General features: G+C 42.2%; 1 protein-coding gene and 1 long non-coding RNA gene across 2 annotated transcripts in view; one reads left to right on the top strand and one right to left on the bottom strand.

Annotated features, from left to right (window-relative positions):
- col4a6 (collagen, type IV, alpha 6) overlaps positions 1 to 27,406 on the top strand; it is a 165,369-nt gene that overhangs the window by 23,881 nt on the left and 114,082 nt on the right. The gene's annotated exons all lie outside the window — the stretch shown is intronic.
- On the bottom strand, positions 1,180 to 25,412 carry LOC118493524. The gene is made up of 3 exons (XR_004895480.1): positions 25,402 to 25,412; positions 24,967 to 24,971; positions 1,180 to 1,302 (listed from the first exon to the last, which is right to left on the bottom strand). It is a non-coding gene; the product is annotated as an uncharacterized LOC118493524 (long non-coding RNA).

Here is a 27,406-nt window from a genome sequence, read left to right on the forward strand (position 1 = left end):
ATGTGGGTAGTAGCTGATAAGAGGAGAGATGACTGATGGAGTTACCTCAGGGGGGGTCTGTTAGAGCGCAAACATAAGTGACCGTGGATTCACCTGACGATTGGGAAGATAAGAGAGGCTGTGAATCTCGCTTTGTTGTGTTGGATTTGAAAATATAGATGTGTATCTATTTTCTGCAGTCCTGCGCTTGAAAACTGACGCCTACTACTTTTGCTTGAAAGCGACAGTTCCCGAGGGCTATTATTATTTTGTGAACAAAAGGCCCAAATTACCCAGCATTCTTTCACAAGCACCGTCATTTGTTTTAGCACTGTGATTTGCTGCTGTCAGTCTAATTGTGTCAGGTTCACGCGCAGGTTTAACGCTTTCAGAGTTTGTTGTCCAGACTTGAAAAATAATGAAAAAAAGAAAATGCATGGAACAGTGAGACTGAGGCATTATAATGGCCGCTTGTATAATGGTCAAAGTGACCGTGCATGACCTCAAAGTTATAGAGGTAAAAGTGAGGCTAAGGCCATGATCACACTTGGCGTCTTTTTTGACAAGAAAAAGTTGACTAGGGCGCTTTTGTAGTTGAAAAAAAACAACAACCTGGCAGCGTTTTGGTTCCATAAAGCAGCCGAGACTGTCTTTTGTTGCTATAACAACAGCTACTAAACAAAGTGGAGCGATGTAGAGAACGAACAGAGAGAGGGAGCGGTGCTACCGCTAACGTTAGATTAAACAAAGCAAGTTCCCTGAACCGGGAGCACCCGGAGCACACTTGTCCATTTCCAATCCATTTGTTCTTGTTGTTATGGAAACAACAAAAACTTCAAAAATATGTTCTGAGCAGCAGAAAAAGAAAAGTCAGAGGTGGCTTTTAAAAAGGGATTACAATGTGAAAGCAGCTTCAAAAAAGACACCAAGTTTGAACATAGCCTAAGACACGTCGCTGCTTTGAGGAGGAAGTCTGACCTCTCTTCCGACTTTGAAAAACGGTCATGGACTGACCTTTAGCCGGATGTTGAGAGATAGCATCAGTTAAAGATGACACTAACGAGTTTTGGAAATGATTAAAGGCATTATGACTCTGAGGAAAACGCTTAAGGTGGAGAGAAGAGTTCAGCTGCTCTGCATAAACTTAGAAGAATTTGCTTTTGATGCAATCGGTGGTCGTTGAATGTCTTTTGCAAAAAGACAAAAGGAAACAGGGCCTGTGAGGAAAGGTGGTAATAGCCACAAAAATAGAAATAAAATGTATGCATTTCAAGTAGCTGCTTGATCCACTAATGAGTCCAAGCTGTGAGCCAATGTCATGTTCTGGCCTTGATGTTTTCAACAAATCTTCCCTCAACCCTAGCACAGAAGTCAACGGTCCTTATTTCTTGTATGACTTCAAACCATTGTTGCTGTTTAGGAGAATAGGGCTTATTCCAGCTTCTGGTTATGGCTTTCCTTGCTGCTGCAAGGAGTATCTTTACTAGGTATTTTATTTAACCTTTATTTAACCAGGTAAGGCAATTGAGAACAAATTCTCATTTGCAATGACGAGCTGGCCAAGACAAGGCATAAAACGTGCAAGACAACATAGCGTTACACAATAAATTTGCAAAAATATAAACATACAAAATAGAGCAAAGAGTCTACGAAGAAATACGGATCAAATGTAAGCACTGAGTGTAGTACAGAATCTGTATAAAGTTTGTGCAAATGGAATAGTGCAAGAAACATTAAACAGATGTTAAACAAATATGAGAGCGGTTCTGGTAAGCTTGTGCCACTATGCTTTGGAGCATAAAAGACAATAAAGTGAACGTGTGCAATACATGCATGAATGATGGAAGAGACAAATGGAAAAAAAAAAAATCAACAAATGGAATAAGCGTTTCAAGTTTTAGGGGGTTTTTGTAATTCATTCCAGTCGTTGGCAGCTGGAAACTGGAAAGAATGGCGGCCAAAGGGGCTTTTGGGGTGACTAAAGAGATGTATTTGCTTATATTGAGCGCAGGCTGCGGGTAGGTAGAGCTATGGTGATCAGTGAGCTTAGGTACAGCGGGGCTTTGCCTAGCAAGGTCTAGGGCTGTCCTTGACTAAAGAAATTCTTAATCGACTAACACTTATATGATTTTGTCGATTAATCGATTAGTTGATGTAATCGACAGAGCTGTGCTCTTTGAGAGGTGGTTAAGACTAGAAAAGCACAATATAAATGTAGTTAATGAACCATCTGTAAAACTGAGTTTCTCCACAATTAATCCTGCAAAAGCACCACTTTAAATCTTGTGCTTACCAGAAATGTGCTCATAAGTTTCTTGGAAATGAGTAATTAAGCATGAATAAGCATAAAAAATGACTCATCAACTAAAGAAATCTTGGTCGACTAAGACCAAAACGACCGATTAGTCGACTAATCGACTAAGAGGTGGCAGCCCTAGCAAGGTCTTGTAAATGAGTTGGTGCCAGGGAGTTAAACGCCGGATATGCAACGAGTGCCAGCTGACTAATAGCGTAGAGTTTGCAATCTTATCTGTCCTTCTGTAATGTTACAAGTAAAATATGACCCAAGTACAAGACATTGCATGAGAAAGGAATCTTAAAGCCAAGTACATTACTCAAAACTAAATGTACATCCTCCCAAAATGACTTTAGTTTTTCACAAATCTCCAAAAAAACACGGATGTGATGTGTAATTTTTTAACACGTCCGGTTATGAGAGCCCATGGCCCGACCTTTAACAAAAAGCTGCTTTAAGCTAAACGCTGTGGGACCTTGATGGGTTTTAGCGAGGTAACTTTAGTGTCCATCCAGTTCCAAAAAACAAACGAGACATTCTGTGGCAAAGATGGACAGAGCATAAACGGGGTGAGAGGCACACAGAAAGACCGACGGAGTTAATGGAAGTTAGACTGGAAGAGAAAGTCACAGAGAAATGGCTAAATGTATTGCAACAAAATGGCAAAAACATGCCCCAGATGCTGTTTCTCTGAGCGCCGGAACTTTTTGTTTTTTGAACTGCGCCTCTTCCCCCATAACTCAGCCCTGTTTACGACCAAATAAAAGAGCAATGCTCTGCCTTCCCTTCGCTTCAACAGACTTTCCCATGATGCTCTTTCACACCAAAGGGTCATTGTTTACGCCTCGTCACTGCTTCCTCTTCCTGATGTAAACCGTTGCTCTTGGTTTTACCCTCAGTTTAGCCTTTCAGTTTCCATGTGATTGATTGAGTTCCTCTTCACGCCAAAAACCTAAAATATGGAATATTTGGAATCAAACCTGCCGTGTTTGTTGTTGAGTGTGAATGAGTGTGAGTGAAGTTAATGCAGTTTAGCATCTGCTAGTCAGCTAATGGTCAATTAGGAGAATAAAGGACAGAGGACGCAGCGTAGGTGGCCTCACACAGTTAATGATCAGCTGAAAGAGACAGTTTTATGTTAAAGAAAGAATGTAAGTCATTTAGTTTAGTTTATTTGCACAAAGATATAAGTACATACAATAGATTTTTAAAAACTATTCAGCAATTTTAGTGCAGGAGAGGAAAGAAGCCTAAAAGGCTCATTCAAGGTCCTCCCCTTATACAAAAGACAAAAAAAAACTACTAAAACATGATAATTCCTCCACAAAAAAAAAAAAAAGATAAAACAGGCAATACAACAAACAAACTGGTAAACATAATACATAAAAGACAAGACAAACAGAAATACAAGGCATAGAGTCAGACAAGAAATACAATCAACAGAATTATCCCAACATAAGGTTTAAGATGAAATGAGAAACCTCTTTAACTGGGACCAGGGCTTTAAACTGACACCCGCCAACCCCCAAATGCGGTTAAAAATGAACTTTGGCAGCTAACATTGGAAACTTACAAGCCAATTTGGCCGGTGATGAATGAAGTGAACAACACTGCATTTGTTTGAAGTCAGGCAAGTTGCAGAAAACACATCAGTGTTTCCAGATTGGTCTGTTTTCTGCCATAAAACTTGGTGTTTGTCTTGGAAAAACTTAATCTTTATCTGGCAATAGTGATTGTGGTACTGATCCTACATTTTCCATGAACACGATGATCTGACTTTCATATTACCATTGGGCAATGTTCCTAGCGTGCACCGTTTCAAACAAACCAGAGGAGCTGAAATTTAAAAGTAAAGTTAGTTAGGAAAAACAAAATTTGGCTAGTGGAAAATCTGATTGGCTGGCAATCTACTAGCCATGTTGGCTGGTGATCAAAAAAGTCAATGTAAAGCCCTGACCGTGAGCTAAAATGTTTTAGTGACCCACTCAATGAATACCACAGCAGTGGACCTCTATATCTGATAGATTATAATTTCCTTTACATAACTAAAGACATGTGCACCATAAATTGTTGCATTAAACTCAACAGAATGCAGAAAATGACGTGTTTGATGTTCAAAATTTCTATTTTGCTCAAAAGTATCATAAGTTCCGATTAACTCTGACATGACAGTACTTTTTTTTTTTTTTGGAGGAGGGGGGGGGTTGCACTGGTCAGTTTTGATTGTAACGGGTCCGATTCCATTTTTGGCTTACCGATTCTGATACCTGAACTTGTGTATTGGCCGATATTGAGTACAGATCCGTAATACATATGTTTTATTATGTTGTTACAGCTATATACTACTATCCCTGTATGGATGTGATATGATTGCTATCATTGTTAGGTCTAGCTCAGGTTAAACTCTTTGTGAAACATGAACAAACAAACAATTGAACGCCATACAACTTTATATTATTATTATTCAGTTTGACTCTGAGTCATAAAAAAAGAACATAAATAAACTACTTTATGACGTGGTATGGGATCGGTGCATAGACTTAAGTACTTGCTGATACCGATACCAGGATTTGAGGTGGTATCGGAGGCTTTTCTGACAACAACCCCTGTAATTGGTATCGGAACATCTCTAGTTAGATTTAGTATGCAGTATGGATTTGGGACACAAATAAAGAGGGAATTTGGAAATAAAAATACTTTAACTTTAGAAGATATCCACTTGATTTGCCCAACTCTAACTTGTCGCCCATCTCACCTGCTTTAACGTTCATATGTACACCTGATTGTTGTCGTAAGACGGATATAAAAAGTTTATCAGATTTACGTGGCGCAGCGAGCCATTTGTAGTTGCACATTTACTCGCCGGGTCTCTCTCTCTCTCGCGCTCCCTGTACTGACCTAATGTTGGAGCATTCCTTTCCTTCCACTTGTCTCAACCACTCCACAGATAAGGTCAAAGGTCCACCAGAAGAAGAGCAGGGGGGATAAGGGGAGGAGGGGTGAGGGTTGTTGGCAGGGAGTGTCCTTTATTTTCCCCGCAGTGTTGTGTTAGTTAGCAGGTTGCTCCGTGTGTTTGTGTGTTGGTTTGGTCTTCAAAGGAACGTCATTCTTCACAGAGTGAGGGAGAAAATAGAAGGAGAGGGAAGATGAGGGATGGATGTTTTTCTGAACTCCCCGGGCATGTGGGTGCACTGACATGCAATGCTTCATAGGTAAGTAACCCAAGCAGGTGGATGCATCAGTGATTGGCTCACGGTCAGGACTTCCAACGAAAATTGACTGAAGGCACAATGTTATTTCATAACCAAATTAAATGAACCTTTTTAACCTCAGCTGTAGTTTCTGAACCACATTTGTATTCTTATAAAATCTGTAAAACACCCTGCCTGTTGTCTGCGATATTTCCTGAACAGATTCACTTACATGTTAGCATTTCTTTTAATCATTTTGGATCAATGGATGGGCGTGGCGGTCATCGTCATCTGGCTTTTGGCCCTTTTAAAACCCAGAAAGTAAGAGACCACAGGAACTTAAATCAAAGTTTATTTTGCACATTCCTCTTTGCAGTTGCACCACAGGCAAAGAACAGTGAAGATTAGGCAAGTTCGTATGATTTTAACACTAACAATAACTTTGAATGCACCACAAGGCTGGCGAAGCGAGTTTCAAGTAAACGCACCTTCTGTGTTGTTTTTCCGACAACGGAGGCTGCAGATTGTTGGACGTCCCGCTGTTGGAATCCTCCACAGTGAAATACAGTCAGACTTTACACCGCTTAGCTGTCAGCATTTTAAATGTGTTTAATCCAACTGCTAGCTAACGCTAGTCTGTTTCGGAGTATCAGAGTATCAGAGGGCAGCGCCACCGAAATGAGGCACCGAAATCTGCGTTGCTATTCGGTCGTTTAGGCACCGGTGCCGTATTAGCACCGGGTCTCGGTACCCAACCCTAGTCTTTGGGTCTTTAGAGATTTTGCAGCTCTACGACCTTATGTTGAAACCCCCCACACTCCTAACACCCAAGTAGAGTAAAGTAAAGCTGTCCATCCTCACATTGACTACCACTGACCGTGCCGATCAGGATCAAACAGCCTCCTGTATCTCCACCTTGAACCCTGGCTCTCTGATGTGTGCAGCACTTAACCCTCCACGCAGCTTCTCAAACACTCATCATGTTATTTCAATACAGTTGAACCCAAAATGCCTTCCCTCTGGACGTCCAACACATCCTCTTTCTCCTCTGATCGGCGATTTGATCTGCTGCATCACTACGACCTGGCCTCTCTGAAAATATTATCTCAGTAATGCACAATGTTGTTTCACTGTCGAAAAGTCTATTCGTCATCTTTAAGTCCCTCTGAATCTCGCTGTGGTGACGGCTGAGCTGTAATGGCTCCCCAGCGGGACACTTAACCCCGGTCTGTCTGTATTATCTGAGTGTGGTTTGATCTAAAATCCCCCTTCCCCCCTATGGGATTTGTCACTTCTGAGTCCCCCCTCCACAGCAGAGCGGCGGCTTCCTGAGGTGAAGAGGGAGTCGAGGGGGCTGACAGCGGGCGGCTTGTTCGGGCAGGACTCCCGTGGCGTGTGAGATCGTGACGCCTGCCAGCTGTGTAAAGATTGGCCAAATACCTTGGGTTTCTTTTAGAAACAACGAAAACAAAATGCAGTCATTGTGCAAGATGTCATCTGTACATCCAACTCCTGTTTTCACATCAGTTTCACTTGTTTCAAGAATGTTCTTGTCTTGTTTTAAAAGCAGATCCCTCCACTCATCTCACTACATTGTTGCATTATTTTCAAGAGTTGGTTTGCATTGCATTGGACCAAATTTGGCAATATATATATATATATATATATATATATATATATATATATATATATATATATATATATATATACACATACATATATGCATACATACATACATATATGCATACATACATACATATATCCATCCATCTTCTTCCGCTTATCCGGTAACGGGTCGCGGGGGTAGCAGCTCCAGCAGGGGACCCCAAACTTCCCTTTCCCGAGCCACATTAACCAGCTCCGACTGGGGGATCCCGAGGCGTTCCCAGGCCAGGTTGGAGATATAATCCCTCCACCTAGTCCTGGGTCTTCCCCGAGGCCTCCTCCCAGCTGGACGTGCCTGGAACACCTCCCTAGGGAGGCGCCCAGGGGGCATCCTTACCAGATGCCCGAACCACCTCAACTGGCTCCTTTCGACGCGAAGGAGCAGCGGCTCTACTCCGAGCTCCTCACGGATGACTGAGCTTCTCACCTTATCTCTAAGGGAGACGCCAGCCACCCTCCTGAGGAAACCCATTTCGGCCGCTTGTACCCTGGTTCTCGTTCTTTCGGTCATGACCCAGCCTTCATGACCATAGGTGACGGTAGGAACGAAAACTGACCGGTAGATTGAGAGCTTTGCCTTCTGGCTCAGCTCTCTTTTCGTCACAACGGTGCGATAAATTGAGTGTAATACCGCACCCGCTGCGCCGATTCTCCGACCAATCTCCCGCTCCATTGTCCCCTCACTCGCGAACACCCTCTGACCCAACTCACCACCATATGGTGATCAGTTGACAGCTCTGCCCCTCTCTTCACCCGAGTGTCCAAAACATACGGCCTCAGATCAGATGAAACGATTATAAAATCGATCATTGACCTTTGGCCTAGGGTGCTCTGGTACCAAGTACACTTATGAGCATCCCTATGTTCGAACATGGTGTTCGTTATAGACAATCCATGACTAGCACAGAAGTCCAACAACAAACAACCACTCTGGTTTAGATCAGGGAGGCCGTTCCTCCCAATCACGCCTTTCCATGTGTCTCCATCATTTCCCACGTGCGCGTTGAAGTCCCCCAGCAGAACTATGGAGTCCCCCACTGGAGCCCCATACAGGACTCCATTCAAGGTCTCCAAGAAGGCCGAATACTCCGAGCTCTTGTTTGGTGCATACGCACAAACAACAGTCAGAGTTTTCCCCCCCACAACCCGCAGGCGTAGGGAGGCGACCCTCTCGTCCACCTGGGTAAACTCCAACGTAGCGGCGCTCAGCCGGGGGCTTGTGAGTATCCCCACACCCGCCCGGCGCCTCACACCCTGGGCAACTCCGGAGAAGAAAAGAGTCCAACCCCTATCCAGGAGTATGGTTCCAGAACCGAGACTGTGCGTAGAGGTAAGCCCCACCAGATCCAACTGGTAGCGCTCCACCTCCCGCACAAGTTCCGGCTCCTTCCCCTACAGAGAGGTGACGTTCCACGTCCCCAGAGCCAGCGTCTGCTGCCCGGGTCTGGTCCGTCGAGGCCCCTGACCTTCACTGCCACCCATGTGGCAGCGCACCCGACCCCAGCGGTTCCTCCCACAGGTGGTGGGCCCATGGGTTGGAGAGAGAGGTGCCACGTAGCTTTTTCGGGCTGTGCCCGGCCGGCCTCCGTGGCAAACCCGGCCATACATATATACATATATACATACATGCATATATGCATATATGCAAGGGCATAACTTTGTGTTCAACATTGGGTTTCCACTTTTGAGCAAAATTGAAATTTTGAACGTCAAACACTTCATTTCCTGCACTGTGGTGAATTTTTCTGCATCACGTTACGGTGCAAATGTCTTTATTTATGTAAAGGAAATTATAATAGTTTTTTTTTATTTGGGTGGGGGGAGGGGGTTTGCACTGGCCAGTTTTGATTATTGGGCGGTTGTAACCCAAAACGTCGTGTTTTGTCCACAACTTAAAGATATCCAGTTTACTGTCACAGAGTGAAGGGACTAGAAAATGTTTACATGTAAGTCCTAGCTCTATCTCTCTATCATATTTACATACAGAGCATGCAGCTGCCACTATACGTCTTTAGAGTGTACACAACACTGTCACATCCTACATCTGTGAGTTCAGAATCGGCTGTTTAAACGTCCTAGTTACAGTAAACTCCCTGTGTAAAGTGCTCTTTAAATCTTCTGGTTGTCAAAATTCTTTTCGTATTTTCTTAGAGTCAAGGGTAGGAAGTTGCCTTCAGATTACCCTCCCCCCAAAAATAAGATCATCCAGCCTAGTATAAGTTGTTTTCCAGTGATTGATGTCTCGTTTTTTGAGTGGAACTGTTAAGATTGATAACGACCTAGGGCAGGGTTTCTTAAATGTATTACTCAAAGGTCCGCATCTGAATTTTTTTTTAAGGTCAGGGGTCCGGAACGATTGGTGCTAATTAAAACAGTTACTCAACTTACTTCAAGTTAAGTTCTCTGTTTTCCTGGTCAACTTTTGTACCGATACCACTACCTGGAATTAGGTACCGGTCCCTTTTTCTGGTAGCCTATTTTCTCTCTAATACATTTTTTCATTTCAGTTGTAAAAATAAGTCCAAACCTATTAATCTTTTTAGGGGGAGGGAGATCAACTATGGTCCGTTACACCACTACTGTATATTCAACTTCACTAACAATGTATTGATCAGTATAAAATGTATTTAAAAATAGAAAACGTTAGACTTCATAAGGTATTGTATTCATAACCAGAGGTTAATGGGCTGGATCCGGATTAATCTATATCCTATATTCTAAAAGGTGACTTAAACTTCTACCAAAGTCATTTTCTGGTAAGATACTTGTACTGATTACTACTACTACTTTACTCAAGTATTGCTTTCATGTACTTAAAACAAGACTGAACATACATAAACTACCAGATGGGTGGGATTTGATTCATTTGAGGAAAAGTTTGAAAGAGGGGGCAGAAAGTTTCACATATGTCTTGTTTTTACTTGAACGTTAACTTAAATATTCCCGGCGGTGAAGTCATATGTGTGTCGGTCTTCAAAGAAAAATAGATCGGACCGGTTAAAGTTTTACTCAGGCTGAACTGCATGGCTGCGCTAATGACAAATTCCGTCAATGATTAATCTCTCGGTCGTTTTTCTTAAATGAAGGAAAAATCCCTCAGATGTGATGAGACCTTGCTGCTTGTGATCAGTGGTGTAGTCTACGTCAGAGATCTTCAACAGGGGGTCCGCGACCCCCTAGGGGGGTCCTCAGAATCAACGTAGGGGGGCCGCCAAATTATTGTTTTAATACTTTTCCCCCCAAAACTTAAAATATGTCTAAAAAAATATACAATAACATGAATCCAACATACTATTAGCAAAGATAAATCAGCTTATTTGTAAAAAAACTAAAAAACTCAACAACATTAAAGATACGCTTACGTATGATACAGGTAGGCTTATGGATTCACTGTGTCTTCCACAAGTATGTTTGACATTAAACCATGATGATATATGATGAAAATAATGAAGTTCATTCTTGAACTTAGAAACTACTCAAAGCTCCACTTCTTTGGCTTGTTGCGGAACTTCTGATTGGGACGAATCTGCACCTGACTGCTCACGTTTACTGGGCTTCTTCCAGTTCTGAAAGTTTTAGCAGGATGTTGCCGAGTGGAAAACCATTTATCGAAGGTATTACACTTAATTACTCATCTGTTTCATCTCAGTATGTCATGGCTTTACTGCAGAAGCTCTTTTGTTGTATAGTTTCCAACAGCGATAATCTGTCGGACGTTTTACCTTTTATAGCTTCACATTTAGCCTGTCCTGTACCTAATTACGTCATGTGAAACCGTAGCTCTTTCTCCCTCTCTCTTGCACCTCTTGTTTTCATGAAATCATGTCATGTCTTTACTGCCTGCAGTGTGTCATCCATTACCCAGGGGTCTCACTGAGACAAATGAGAAAATATCTCTGTGGATTAAAGGGATCATAGCACAGGGCGGTTAGTGTGTGTGTGTGTGTGTGTGTGTGTGTGTGTGTGTGTGCGCGTGTATGTGTGCGTGTGTGTGTGTGTGTGTGTGTGTGTGTGTGTGTGTGTGTGTGTGTGTGTGTGTGTGTGTGTGTGCGCGCTTGTGTGTGTGTGCACCCAGAGGACTATAGATGGACTGTGTGTATCATGTGTTAGGGGACAGGTTAGAACAAAAGGGGATTTGTTTGTTGCATACGGTACTATCGGGGGAAGGAAAGTAGTTATTTTTGCAAAAAAACGGCTGAGTTGAAATTCAAACTCTTGCAACAAGAGACAAATACAGCTGATTAAAGTCTGCACTGATGAGCCCTTCAAACACTTTAGCTTGAAGTAAGGATTTACACCAGTCTGTTATGTCTGCTACATATACTGGAAAAGCTGCTCAACAGTGATGTTTAACATGTCTACATGGTAGAGTGCTGATCGGGCCGCATTTTTCTGTCCGAGCCGGGCCCGCGTCCGACAGAGCAGTAACCGAACCCGACCTGAGCTGGACAGGCATTAAGATATTTATGTCCATTCAAGCCGTTGCCCAATGAGTTGCTACAAAGCTAATTAAGACTATCAGCTCCACACAACTCTCTCTGTATTTCTCAGCCGGGCCTGCGTCCGACAGAGCAGTAACCGAACCCGACCTGAGCTGGACAGGCATTAAGATATTTATGTCCGAGCCTGACCCAAGCCCGACACAGTTAAAATCGAATTTTTTTCTCATACTTACACGTGTACGTTTATTTGTGTGGAAAGCTTTTATTAAGCAACTGTAGGAAGGCATTCTGAAATGTCAACAGATGAGCGTATCAGCGCACACGGGGCAACAAGCGCACGTTAACACAGGTGCGCACAAGAGGCCCAATCATAATAAGCTGTTTTAAATTTAAAATGTTCAATGCCTTATCGCACTGATGTGACCGAGCCTGACCCGAACCCAAACATCATTTCTAAATATCTGTCCAAACCCGGCCCGGCCCATCAGGTACCGTCTGTCTTGGGTCGGGTATCCATCCTCTACTACATGGATGGATTACTGAACAGGCCAACCGGCACAGGGGGTCGGGGGTCACATAATGTCACCGAAAAAAAGACAAAATGATCACAAAGACACACAAAACGACTGCAAATGACCCAAAATGACTACAAAGAGCCACAAAGTGACTACAGAGATGCAAAATGACCAGAAAGAGCTACTACAGGACTCAAAATAGACAAACTGACCTAAAACATACACATAAAGACTAAAAATCGACGCAAAACCCACAAAAACATGCAAAACCTCAAAGGAATTGCTAAAAATAGATACAACATGACTTAAAGTAGACTCATTGAAATCGAATCTGACGTTTATTTTTACGTTTATTCAGTTAATGGCTTGTTGGTAATTGATGAAAAATGTCTACTACGATTTCCTAAAAGCCTAAAGTGACGTCTTCAAATGTTTTGTTTTTTGTTCGATTAACTGTCCAAAAGTGAACGGTCCTAACTGAACAGACTACACCCAAATATATTCACATTTGAGAAGCTGAAATGAGGAAATGTTTGACACATTCGCTTGAAAATCTGACTCAAACGATTAATTGGATATAAATCATGAGGTTTCTACAGACGTACTGTAGAGTCACAGTCACTGTGAACTGTCCCTTTATTTTTAGTCCCAATCGTCATCCGTCTGCTGAGTCACCGAGACAAACTCAGCGCCTGTGTATCACTTTTTTGCTAAATTTGACTTCCCTCCGAGGTCCTCCTCCCGTTAGCCAGTCGTCGCCTCGGCTCTGTGTACATGGTTGCTATGCCAACCGCTGCCCATCACGACGGTGAACAAGCAGAGCTGACGTTTGAGAGATTCCCACCAGCTGTACCGGCACACGCACGTACACACGTACACACACACACACACACACACACACACACACACACACACACACACACACACACACACACACACACATTCATTGAAGCACACCTACTCTCTCTCTCTGTGTCAGTGTCTCTCTGTCACTCGGCCGTCCTCTTCCTTGACGAGCTGCTGTGACATTGCTGTGGCTTTTCATGTCCAACCTTCACACTGACCAGCCAACTTCCACATGAACATAGCTCAGCCACTGTGTGTGTGTGTGTGTGTGTGTGTGTGTGTGTGTTGTGTGTGTGTGTTGTGTGTTTTCTGTGTGTGTGTCATGGTGTCTAACTGACTAAGGATTCATGGAAGTAAACGGCTGCTATTTTTATCCTGCCCAAGGTGTAAAGTTTTCACTTTTAGCAATAAAGCAAAATAGCTAAACTTTCTTTCATAAGTGCTTATTTTTCGCCCTTTTTGGACAGCTGATAGTGTGGAGAAAGACAGTACATTTCATGACAGAGAGACAAGCACTTTAAATTGTAAAAAATTCCTTTTTCTTTATGTTCGACCACAGATAAAGTTTTATTGAAGCAGCTCCAGAAACCTCATCTCATCTTTTCCTTATCAATACACCAACTTTTAAACATTAGCCCAACTTTAAAATCATTTTCCCAAGATGCATTTGCTTCATTTTATCAATTTTCTTGCATTTAAAGCATTAGTGCGTAACTTTTTGATATTAATGAACGTCCGTTACATTCAAGCTAATTATCAGCTCCACACAACTCTCTCTGTATTTCTCAGTATGGCTATGTTCAGAAGATTGTGGCGTCCGGTGACTTTCCCGCGCAGAAGCTCGAGTGAAAATAATGACCTCTTCTGAAGAGTCCATCATGTTTTTTAAATCCTCTGTGTCCTCCGTGGCTACTAGCAACTGCGTGGAGAGGGGGGGGGGCGTGCCTGCGTGCCTGCGTGCGTGCGTGCGTGCGTGCGTGCGTGCAATCACAGAAGGCTTGTATCATGTGGACGCGCCGACAGCGTTGTTGTCATTGCTTAGAATTCCTCATGGGAGCGACAGAAACTACGCACTATAGCTTTAACGCCAGAAATAGCTGGATTGAAACCAAACTCTTGATCCGAATGCCATGAAGTTTATGTTTCTCATTCAGCAAAAAGAGAATCGATTAATCGTTTAATAAGTCATTTTTTTTCAAACAGAAAGTTTCATAAACATGTCCTAGTTCCAGCTTCTCAAATGTGAAGACTTGCGTCCGTTTGCTTCATTACGTGACGTTAAACTGAATATATTTGGTTTTGGACTGTTAGTTGAGCAACAACAAAGAAAGACATTTAAAGACAACGCTTTGGGCTTTTCTTTTTTAGAAGTTGTGGAAGACGTTTGAGTATGTTCTGACATTTTACAGACATTTGTCTTCACAATGACTGTCATTCCACCCTCCATAGTAACACAAAAAGAGTGTACAACGACATGTTTAAACACAGACATACGTATATTGGTCATGACGGCTGGCGGTGGCTGATGTTGGTGGTCCAGTCTTCAGTTTATACATGTCCTCTTTAAGTCCCTTTAATGAGAGACAGTTAAATATTACACAAACCAGAGAGAGAGAGGCTGTGAATGGGCTTTGTATAATGTTAAGTTTACCTGAGGTTCTGAGTGTTGTGAAGCTTTACGTCAGAGGAATGCCGTTAAGTATACGGTGACGGATGGCTGTGTAAACAGAGGTATACAAATACAGTTGGATTGAAGCCAGTTGGAGGGCTGAGATGGGACATTTTTCAACTGCCAGGTTTTTTGGCTGCAGTGTGGATTTCACACATGACACATTCAGAAGTCTTTTAAAGGGACTTTGTTTTTAAATGCAAATATACAGCGGTGAAAGAAGTATTCAGGTAAAAGTACTAATACCACACTGTAGAAATACTTTGTTACAAGTAAAAGTCCTGCATTTAAAAGTACTTAAGGGAAAGAATGTGAGTATCATTAGGAAAATGTACTTTAAGTATTAAAAGTAAAAGTACTCAATGCAGAAAAATTAGAAACTGGAAACATTTTAAACAGTTGTGTGTTTAACGGTCTAATCATTTCAGCTGGACTTGTAGGCCGTTATATTGTTGGCTAGTTTCGTTTATAATAACACATCAGATTTTATAAACTACATGTGTTTTGTGTGCAGAAATCTTAATGTGTAAAGTAACTAGTAACTAAAGCTGTCAGATGAATGTAGTGGAGTTAAAAGTACAATATTTCTCACTGAAATATAGCGGAGTAGAAGTAGAAAGTGGCATGAAAAGACTCAAGTAAAGTACAAGTACTTCAAATGTGTACTTAAGTACAGTACTGGAGTATAATTGTACTTATTACATTCCACCACTGCAAACATATGAATCTATCAAAGTTTATTTATATAACTCAACAGCAAAATGTTGATAAGACAGAAGAGAGTCTAATACACAAAACTAAATGACCATAGCATAAAATAAGCCAATGAAACCACAAAGATTATAAAACACCACATACTGTAAAAGCCAGACTAAATAAATGGGTTTTTAGTTTTTCTTTCAAAAATATCAATACTTTCATATTTATAAATCCTAAGATTTTGGCAAAACTGTCCTTTCATGTCAACTACAGGCTTGAAATAACAAAATAGCCTTCAGATGGAGATTTTAAGCAATGCGCGGAGGTATATTATCAACAGGAATGTAAATACTTTTCATAGGAAAGGCTGCTTTTTGTCCCTACTTTTTTATTGTCCTGTATGTGTTGTATTTGTAAAACATAATTGTACCTGTTTTTCTTCGTGCGATTGTCTTGTCTTTGCAGAATTGCCATGAATAACGATGGGATGAATGAATTTGTTTTGCTAGATGATCAAGTCAATTCAGTGCATTCCAAAGAAAAAAAAATTTCACAAAAAACTTGTACCTTCAGAATGAACCCTAAACCGTTTCATACCCTCTAAGTCATCTTAAATACAGATGGCGCTTTCTGTGACATGATCAAATATCGCACGCATCTCCAAATATCACTCCGTGTTATCTCATGTCAACTGCTAACTTCAGTTGCTGTCAGACTCGCTGGTACACGTTGAGTTATGTTGCGTTTACATTGATAGATTTGCACATCAATGAACTTATGATATGTTGTAAAGATTGTGCCGTCTGCTTCAGCAGGAGGGTTGTAAAGTTGTAGGTTTTGAATAGTTCTCTGGATCCCAAAAAAAAGTACAAAACCAATTATTTCTCTTTCGCTCACTGAGGCTTACTTAATTTGTCACAGTATAAGCATATGGATGGTCGTGGAAAGGCGGAGAGAGAGTTCTCATCCCTGTCCTCGCCTCGGGGCAGCGAACTGACAGCTGTAGTCGGCTCACGATGGGAGGAATGTGAGGAGGACAAAAGGAAAGAGGGAGAGCCTTAGTAAGAGATAGGAGGGAGGGGGGGTTCAGGTAGAGAAAGGAAGTGTCTTCTTTCTTTTTCCTGCATCAAATATTGGTGCTTCTCACCAGTGTTGGAACCAAGTCATCGTGGCTCAAGTCCCAAGTAAGTCTCAGGGTTTCCCCCAGAAACGTAGTTTAGCCCGGTGGCAAGTGTCTTTTCTTCGCCGATGGCTCGGCTGGGGCCGGTCACAGACTGATGGCAGCGTTAACGTAGAGTCCATTAGTTTCTGTGATAACAGAATCATGGAAGCAATCGCGAAATTGAGAATTTAAAAAAAGCTTTAAGACAGATTCCATAGGGTCTTAAAACCTGACTGGAGATTTGAAAATATGACTACATCTAACCCCCATTTTCCATTGGGCACGTCTGAACTGCGTTCCAGTTTTGTTCCATGCTCGGTCACACGCCATACCACACCGGGAGCATCTCAGGAGCGGAGCGTCTTACCTGCCCGACTCGCAGATTACATTGCCGCGGCGCATCTGGAACACAGTGCAGATGCGCCCGGTGGCAAATAGGGGTATGTTTCCAACTGAGCCGCCCCACTGTAACTGTAATTTAAAAAACATCTTAAAAATACAGTACAAAATAATTCCCCGGTGGGGGGCAACATACACTTAAAACCTGCAAGTCATTTGGTCCATGTCTCAAGCAAGTCTTGAGTTATTTTTTTTTAGGTCAAGTAGAGTCGAGTCCTTAGTTAAAGGGTAACTACCGTTTTTTTCAATCTGGACCCTATTTTTTTCTGTTTTTGTGTCTAAGTGACTGATGGGAACAACAGTCTTTGACATTGGTCCAGTATTAAGAGAGATCGCTGCAGTCGGCAGCGGCGAAACAAGCTACAATGTAAGTTAATAGGACAATTGTCCAGCTTGTATTTACCTTCACAAAAGTGCTTGTTTTGCAACTGACAGACTCAGATTAATATTCTAAGTGTCTGACAACATTATGGAAAGGATTTCTAAGGAGGTCGACCTTTCTGTTAAAGAGTAAGATCCTTTTTTAAACATAAAAACATCCGCCAAACTGCGTTCGCTAAACCCACCAGACTCCATGTAAATAAACATTAATTTTAGCATCGTAAAATACACTTCATTCAAAGTCGACAAACAAAATAAAACTATGAAAAGACTTTTCCACTTTTCCAACCATTAAAACTCTATAAATAAACACACAGTTTACCGATTTTCATGTGAAAATATGATGGCTCTATACATGCTAAAAGTATTGTTGTTTTAAATGGAGTCTGGTGGGTTTAACCCTAGCGACTTCAGAGCTGTTTCTGGTTAAATAGAAAGGTCTCAAGAGGTTTTATGGGTCTATCTCTGAAGGAATCCTTTCCATAATGTTGTCAGAGACTTAGAATATTAATCTGAGCCTGTCAGTGGCAAAACGAGCACTTTTGTGACGGTAAATACAAGCTGGATAATTGCCGTGTTAACTTACATTGTAGCTTGTTTCTCCACTGCCGACTGCAGCGATCTCTCTTAATACTGGACCAATGTCAGAGGTTGTTGTTCCCATCAGTCACTTAGACACAAAAACATAGGTTGAAAAAAAAGTTACCCTTTAAATTTGAGTCCCAAATCTTCGCTTTTTTTCCTTGCGTGAAATGTTTGAATCTAAAAGTGATTCCTCGTGGCACAGACGCATCCGTTGCGGCGGTCTGGTCTGACTAATGAGGCTTCATCAGGGGGGCTTTGATGTTACGTGTTGCCATAGTGAGGAGTTTGACTGACAGCCAGTCATCCAATCATGACAATCACATACCGGGGAGCTTTTTTGAGTCGTCCAATCATTAATTCACAGTTTACGATGCCGCTGCATCACATGGTAGTTGCTTGGTAGTTGGACAGAAATGTGACAACATTAAATTATATTATTTTATATCTAACAGCTAACATTCAAAATTATGAATACACGCCAAGTCATCCGAGTCATCATGCATCAAGTCAAGTCATTAACTTACAAGTCCAAGTCGAGTCTCAAGTCATTTATCTTTTGTCAAGTCGCAAGGCATCAAGACGGTGACTGGAGTCGACTCGAGTCCAAGTCACCAAGTCTCAAGTCCACATCTCTGTCTCAAACTTTATTCCTCACATCTGAGATATCCATTATTATGAGCCATCTTTTCTCCCCTGGTTTCTGTCACTTCTTCCCCTCTCCATCCTTCCCAGCTTGTCATTTTTAAGCAGAGAAGAAAAAGTTGTGGATTGACGTGCCCTATCGACTACAAACACACTGGTCGCATTCCTCAGCTTTTACACACACACACACACACACATATATGCCCTAACCTGGCCATTGATAGCGTACGCTCCCTTGAGCGTAGCCGTGCCTTTTTTACTGTCAACAAAAGATATTTATTGAATTTCACCCCTACTTTTCGGAGGTAAACATAGCTGCTTTTACAGTTCCTTGTAAGTGCACTCAAAAGGCTGCATATGACCCGAGACAGGAATTCATCGGGAGGCGCATGGTGAGGAGAAGGAGGAGGAGGAGGGGGAGGGAGGAAGGTTGGGAAAGAAGGGCGAGGAAGATGTGAATGAAGAGAAATAAGAGGAGGAAAGGAATGGCGATGAGGAGGCGAAAACGGAGTGGAAAGCTGAGAAAAGGTGGAGAAGGAAAGGCTTGGAAGAAGAAAAGTGAAGGACGGAAGTGGACTAAAAAAGAAGGAGAGGGGTGGAAAAGAAGGAGAAAAATAAGAAGAGAGGATTAGAGGCAAGGAGGAGAAGAAAAGAGAAGGATGAGGAGCAGAGAAAGGAATGTAAGGATGAAGAAGAGGGAAATTCAGGGGGGAAGATGAAGATTAGGAACACTGGAGCTAGAAGAGGAGGAGGTGGGAAAGAGAGGAGAAAGGAGAGAAAATGAACAGTTGAGAGAAAAAAAGGCAAGGTTACAAGAAGCAGAAGGAGATGGCTTATTTCTCAGCTATTTCACCTGACAGGAATTTAGTTATATATATATATATATATATATATATATATATATATATATATATATATATATATATATATATATATATTCCTTTTTGTCTGACATTTTAGAAGCCATAAAAGTAATCGATTAATCAGAATTGTTTTGTGTTAAACAACACTAGGGGTCGACCGATACTGGTTTTTCCAGGCTGATACCGATACCGATTATTAGTAGTTAATGAAACCGATAACCGATATTTGGAACAGATATACATTTACCGTGAAAATGAAAAATTCAAGTAAAAATTAAGATTTTGGAATGTTACAAACTCCAACACAAAACTGGGTTTAAATGCTTTAAGCAATTATTTAATAAATGAGAAACTTTGAACATAATCCCCAGTAACAGAGAGTCAGATAGTGGTGTGTGTGTGTGTGTGTGTGTGTGTGTGTGTGTGTGTGTGTGTGTGTGGAGGGGGACATTAAGTCAGACTCAGTGGTGAGTGTAACCGAAGCAGAGGGACAGACACAGAGCTGTAGCCGAGCCAAAGTAGAGCACTTTTTAATTCATTAACGTTATCGGTTATCAGGCAAATAAAATGCTGATACAGATAATCTGCAAACTGCTAAAAAAAAAAAAAACGGGCCGGTAATCAGCCAGGGCCGATAATTAGTCTCTCCCCAAACAACTCGGTGAAGCCTAAAACAATGTGCGTCCCTGCAAACACGGTGCACGGACTTGGCTGAGCAGACTGCTGCTTTGACCCTTGACCCTTGTCTGATTTTAGACCTGGGACTCTTCTTTATGGACGGAAACACACCCGCGGAAGGACACGTCCACGCGCAGAGGGGCCGAAATGCACGATCCTGCTTCGTTACAGACATGTTGGCCTACTGTTTCACTCTCTTCTCTCTGTGTTAAAGTAGTAGCCGGTCCCCTCCCTGGCTGCAAGCCAGACTCATTAAAAGATGTTTTAATAATCTTGTCATGCAGGATCTCGGGGGCAGACGTAAGCCTCGTGACTCTGCTCCCGGTGCCAAGCTGTAATGCAAGAAACGCGCCTCTGCATACTCCAAAAAAAAAGAAAAAAAAAGAAGGTTGATATGGAAGTTTGCAAGCCAACGCGAGACCGATTCGTCTTCAAATCAGAAGACAGGTAATGTGCAAGCCGCGCTGCAGCTATGGCACCTTCTCTTGAGATGAGTATATATACCTTAAATCTATATTTTGGCTCCCTCGCCCCTCCTCCTCCTCCTCCACTGTGCCTCGGCATGACTCAGACAGATAGGCAGAGAATCCGACACCCGTCTCTCCCCGGAGCCTCCCATCACTCCATCTCGGTTATTTTAAAACCAAGAGCAGCAATTACAGCGAGCAGGGGTCTTCACTGTCGTTAAAATAGGGCTTCTTCGAGTGTGTGTGTGTGTGTGTGTGTGTGTGTGTGTGTGTGTGTGTGTGTGTTTATCAGATTTATGTAATCTGCCCCGCTGCGCCTATCAGCGCCTGTCACTTCATGTCCCCTCCACTCCACCCAGGGACCTGTTTTTTTAATTCTAGTTAAGCGTATGTGAGTGGTGAGTGGTGAGTGTAACCGAAGCAGAGGGACAGACACAGAGCTGTAGCCGAGCCAAAGTAGAACACTATTTAATTCATTAACTTTTTATCGGTTATCAGGCAAATAAAATGCTGATACAGATAATCTGCAAATTGCCACAAAAACAGCCATAATGTCCTGTTATGTGATGTTATGAGGCTTGTTTCTTCTGACCCAGCTAACTTTCTGTGTTTGAATGCAGTTATGGGATTGATTTGATCGAACAGTTGCATTCACAATTGGAAACATGTTCACCGCAGCTCAAAATAATTCAATTTAAAAACCTGTCAAACTCTCAGATGAATCGGATTCAAAATGCTCAATTTGAGCTGCAACTAACGGTTATTTTCATAGTCGATTAATCTGTCGATTAGTTTCTGGATGAGTGCATTAGTTGTTTGGTTTATAAAATCAGTCAGAAAATGGTGAAAAATGTTGATCGGTGTTTCCCAAAAGCCCAAGATGACGTTCCTTAAATGTCTCGTTTTGTCCACAACTCAAAGATGTCCAGTTCACTGTCACAGAGGAGAGAAGAAACTAGAAATGTGATGTCGATGTGTGATGATGTGCGAGGGTTTGCAGATACCCACCACCGACACAGCCACAGTTGTCTCAATCTGAGCAAACGGCAGCAGATCTGGCGGGAACTCTTACTTTGGAGCGACCCATTCAGTGATAATCGCTACGTTTGGCTGCTAAAACGTGTTACTGTATGCAGGGATGCACCGAATTCACAATTCGGCTTCAGATTCGGGCTAAATATTAGGATTTTGACGGGGTTCGGTTTCTGCCGAACCTTACACTAGTCGACGTAATGACGCCGCCATTGATTACGGGAAGGTGTTTACGTAGGTGGAGCGTTCAATGCAGCAGGCTGTGAGAAAGTGAAAATGGAACTCGTGAGCAGAAAAAGTGTAGTTTGGCAGAACTTTCAGTCAAAAGAAGGCCATTAAAGTCCAGCTACATGTTCAGTTTGCAATGCCGATTTGTCTCGTGGTGGCAAGGACCCTAAACTATACACAACATCGCCGCTGTTAAAACATTTGTGTATGAAACATCCGAAAGAATACGAGTTGTGATGAAGGAATCTACAGACAGCAGCCAAAATGCAGCAACTTCAGGTACGGCAAAGGAAGGACAGTTCATTTCTGACTTCATGAATGTGTTTACTGTGTTAACGGACTGAGGATGGGAGTGGGATTCGGTATTTGGTTTCGGATTCGGCAGAATCTTAGCCAGTGGATTCGGTATTTGGCCGAACCCGAAAAATCTGGATTCGGTGCATCCCTAACTGTATGTTCACAATCTTGGAGAAACAACACAATATCCAAACCTTTACAGAAGCTGTGTTCTTGCACATTGCAGATTTGAAAAGCTGTAGTCTTGTTTATAGTTGTGTTCACTGTCTTCAAAGCCGTTAGGACATTCTACATCCTCTCGTCACCCACATGTAGCGAAGGAAGTTTGGGTTTGAAACCGAGCATTTGGTTACTCTGGCCTCCTGTTACACTTGACACACAACCACAGGAACTTGGTGTGCGGTTGCGAGTCCACGGACAGTACGCTTGCATGTGCATGTGTACGACTGTGTTTGCGTGTGTATGTGTTTGTGTCTCAGCTTGTCTCCCTCGGCCAGCTGTAGAGATTACATTACAGTGTGTTTGGAAAAGCACTGGAGGGTTTCTGCAGTTCACATGCCTGACAAAAAAAAAGAAGAGGAAAAGTCCTCTGCCTCTTCATCCCTTTGGGGGAAAAAAAGTGTCACTCAAACGTTGCTGTATTGTCTCTCTTTGAAGGGACAGTAGTATGGGATCCAGAAGGTAGACAATTAAGGATTTTGTCCCGAATATAACCCATTGGTTTTACAAGAAGACTGATAAACAAGTTATGAATGTAGCATTTTCATCACAATTTTAGACTTCTAGCAGTGATTTTTTCATTTTAACAACTCCAATTCAGCCTCCAAGAGGTATTTTTAACTAGTAATAAGATTCTTGAAACAGTTTGATTTATTTGAATTTCTTACTGGCCTTTCTGTTTTTATTCTTCATATGTTAAGTGAGTGTTGTACATTGAGAGCAAAGATTAACCAGAGTCAAATTCCTTGTTTGTTTCCGCAAACCTGGCCAATAAAGCTGATGTTCCTACCATTCTGATTCCAGCTGGCTCAGGGAACGCCCGCACTGATTTCCCCCAATTGTCAGTCAGTGTTTAAATACCCACAATCACCCTGCGGCGCTACAATCGACCTGTCCAAGCTTGTTTGATAGATTGCGATTGGCAGGTTGAGCTCACTAGTATTGTTTGTCAGGTTCCATGGAACCGACACGCAGTTGAGTGATGGACAATGTTTTTGGTGATTTTAGGGGGGTTGTTGAGTATGTCGTCTAAGATGTGCCGGGGTGAGAGAAGATGGATACAGATATAGAGAGCTGTATTTATCCCCCAGAGGGCAATTTGATTTCTCCAGTCCACCGAAACATAGCCTATATATACAAATTCATACTGCCAGGCATAGAGGAAAGGGTGAGATCCAAAAGTTTACAGCAAGAAAAATCTTTTCGAAATAAGAAGACAGCATGGGGGTGAGGGAGTTGACTAGAATGTCCAAAACTCTGGAGAAAGAGATCTGGGTACCATCGCAAAAAACAAAGTTAAAACACAAAACAAAACAACATGCACAGACACACCGAGTCGACCGTCTGCGGCGCCATCTTAGACCATCTGTGATGAAGCTGATTCTGGTTCTGAAAAATTGGTTCCTTTGAATCGCATTTTCGCGGTGTAGCTCTTGGGTAATGTCTGCATGAAGACGGATGGCATTTTGACAACACAGTTACTGATTTTTAGATTAGCCGTCATGTTCCTACCATTCTGAATCCAGCTACGGCTCAGGGAATGCCCGCACTGATTTTGATTTGATAGATTGCGATGGGCAGGTTGAGTTCACTGCCTGGTATTGTTCGTCAGGTTCCATGGAACCGACACGCAGTTGAGTGATGGACGATGTTTGGTGATTTTGGGTGGTTGTTGAGTACGTCGTCTCAGGTGTGCCGTGGTAAGAGAAGATGGATACAGATATAGATAGCTGTATATGCGTACTGTCAAAACAAGCAGCTGCTGTGATGATAGAGGCTGAGAAACAAATGCCTCTCACACCATCCATCCATCTACCATCCATCTGCCGCCATTACTCTGTCACTCTCTCGCTCCTTTCAACAGAACTCCTCTCTCTTTCTTTTCCCCCCACTTAGTCTTTTCCTCAAATCCCCCCCCCCACCCCAACATTTAATGGTTTCAGCTTCTCAAATGTGAAAATGTAGCTTTATCGGCCTTACGTTACAGTAAACTGAACATCTTTGGGTTTGAAGACGTCATTTAAGTTCTAGGAAACTATTTTTCTGCCGTTTGAAGACGAATTGATTGGTTAAAAATACAACGGACAGATTAATCATCAGTGAAAATAATAATTGTTTATAATCCTGCAAGCAAGAGGAGGACAAAAACATGTAAAGAATATTTGTGGTTTATTACAAGTTGGACCTTATTTTAAAAGTTTAAGCCATCATTTCCATCGGTTATGATCACATTCTCCACACCAAAGTGATTGCCAAGATCTGGAAATTCAGAAACTTCGCTAAAACATTTCTAAAACTACTTCATTTGGAGATGAAATGTGAACCCGCCTGAAATGTCTGTACTGTAATAATCCTTTTGTTGCACATGTAAACTGTATATGTGCACACTGCACACGACTGCGGCCGCTACGGTAGGTCAAAGATGAAGCCAGAAGTCGTTCTGTAAACCGTGATGAATGTTTACAACGGACACTTTGGCAAACAATTGAACCCCTTACCTTTATTTTCTTTCCTGAAAAGGTTTGACTAACCAGGAGGGTATGTTTAAAACCCTGAAAAAGCATCTGACTGTTTTGGGTTTCTTTCCCTGTCTGAACTCCTTTTAGCAAAGAATAACGGCTAAAAAAAGACCAAAAGTTGTAATAAACCAGAATGATGCTTTAAATATGTGGGTCCCTGAATCCTCACAGAGGAAAGACAAGTGTTTAGACTTAAACTTTAATGTCAAAGGGGCAATTTGTTGTACAGTACAGGCATATTGACACATAATCCACAACACAAACATTGAACCAGGCATCTACATCACTATTTATCTTAACACATAACACACACACACATCAATAAATAGAGGATGTAGTGTAGGGCCAGGTTGACTGCATCGTCTACAGACCTATTGGCTCTGTAGGCAAACTGCAGGGGGTCCAGGAGGGGGTCGGTGATGTCTTGAGGTGTGAAAGCACAAGGTGCTCAAAGGACTTCATAACCACAGAGGTCAGGGCGACGGGTCTGAAGTCATTAAGTCCTGTGGTCCTTGGCTTCTCGGGAACAGGGATGATTGTTGAGGACTTGAAGCAGGCTGGCACGTGGCATGTCTCCAGTGTCCTCCGACATTTTGCTGCGTGAGCAAAGGTGAGCGCACCTTTGACTAGAATGTCCAAAATTCTGGAGAAAGAGATCTGGGTACCATCGCAAAAAACAAAGTTAAAACACAAAACAAAACAACGCGCACAAACACACCGAGTCGACCATCTTAGACCATCTGTGATGAAGCTGATTCTGGTTCTGAATAATTGGTTCCTTTGAATCGCATTTTCACGGTGTAGCTCTTGGGTAATGTCTGCATGAAGACGGATGGCATTTTTACAACACCGTTACTGATTTTTAGATTAGCCGTCATGTTCCTACTATTCTGAATCCAGCTACGGCTCCGGGAATGCCCGCACTGATTTTGATTTGATAGATTGCGATGGGAAGGTTGAGTTCACTGCCTGGTATTGTTCGTCAGGTTCCATGGAACCGACACGCAGTTGAGTGATGGACGATGTTTTGGTGATTTTGGGTGGTTGTTGAGTACGTCGTCTCAGGTGTGCCGTGGTAAGAGAAGATGGATACAGATATAGATAGCTGTATATGCGTACTGTCAAAACAAGCAGCTGCTGTGATGATAGAGGCTGAGAAACAAATGCCTCTCACACCATCCATCCATCTACCATCCATCTGCCGCCATTACTCTGTCACTCTCTCGCTCCTTTCAACAGCACAACTCTTCTCTCTTTCTTTTCCCCCCACTGTCTTTTCCTCAAATCCCCCCCCCCACACCCCAACATTTAATGGTTTCAGCTTCTCAAATGTGAAAATGTAGCTTTATCGGCCTTACATTACAGTAAACTGAACATCTTTGGGTTTGAAGACGTCATTTAAGTTCTAGGAAACTATAGAGGGTTTTCACGACGCGTCATCAGACCCGAAGTTGCCATGTTGGAGGTACTCCGCATCACAACAAAGCACAGGCACTGAAGTAGATCCCGAACGGCGTCAAGGAAAATGGTTAATTATTGCCGTGTTTTAGGTTGTACCAATAGGTCAGACCGAGAAAAACATTTGGAATATTATCGACTTCCAAAAGTTATTAAAAACCAGGGAGAGGAATGCCAGAAGTTATCAGAGGAAAGGAGGCGCTTGTGGTTGGCAAAGCTCAACCAGGATCTACGAGGGAAAACTCTGTCTTGTTCAGTCTTTGAAATGAAAAAAAAAAAACTACTGAGAGTCACTTGGCTACACCTTGAGTATCACAATGATATCATACAGTTAAGGTTAGGTTGATTAAAGACGTTATTGCATTACTTACTTTGGCCTTCACAACACAACGGTCGTTAATGACTTGGTACTGCGTCTCCCTCACCCATCCACACACCATCTGGTTATAGGCCTCCAAACTTTTGTAGGATTTAAGGTCTTCCGCTGTGTATGGGCTCGGTGAAAACCAGGTAGTTGACTATATCGGGATATGCAACTGAAGAAAGAATCACCGGGTCGCCATGGGTCCAAGAAGAGGGAGCCAACTTGTATGGATCTGCACCGCCAGTAAACTGTAATTTCTCAAAATATCGCGCCTTTTTGTGGTCCAAGTCCTTCCATGCCTTTGCATCTTGGATGCGTTTTGATGAGCTTTTCTGTTGTTTAGACATAAAGTATTAAAGCATCCAAAGTGCACAATACTCCATTACTCCATTCAGTTGTTTACACTGAGTGCCTCCAATATGGCCGCGCATCCAGGTTACTGCCCAGAACGTGACGTCGGTGAAAACCCTCTATTTTTCTGCCGTTTGAAGACGAAATGATTGGTTAAAAATACAACGGGCAGATTAATCATCAGTGAAAATAATAATTGTTTATAATCCTGTTATTCATTTGTAAGCAAGAGGAGGACAAAAACATGTAAAGAATATTTGTGATTTATTACAAGTTGGACCTTATTTTAAAAGTTTAAGCCATCATTTCCATCGGTTATGATCACATTCTCCACACCAAAGTGATTGCCAAGATCTGGAAATTCAGAAACTTAGCTAAAACTTTTCTAAAACTACTTCATTTGGAGATGAAATGTGAACCCGCCTGAAATGTCTGTACTGTAATAATCCTTTTGTTGCA

The sequence above is a fragment of the Sander lucioperca genome, chromosome 17 (genome assembly GCF_008315115.2).
Source record: "Sander lucioperca isolate FBNREF2018 chromosome 17, SLUC_FBN_1.2, whole genome shotgun sequence".
Lineage (NCBI taxonomy): Eukaryota > Metazoa > Chordata > Actinopteri > Perciformes > Percidae > Sander > Sander lucioperca.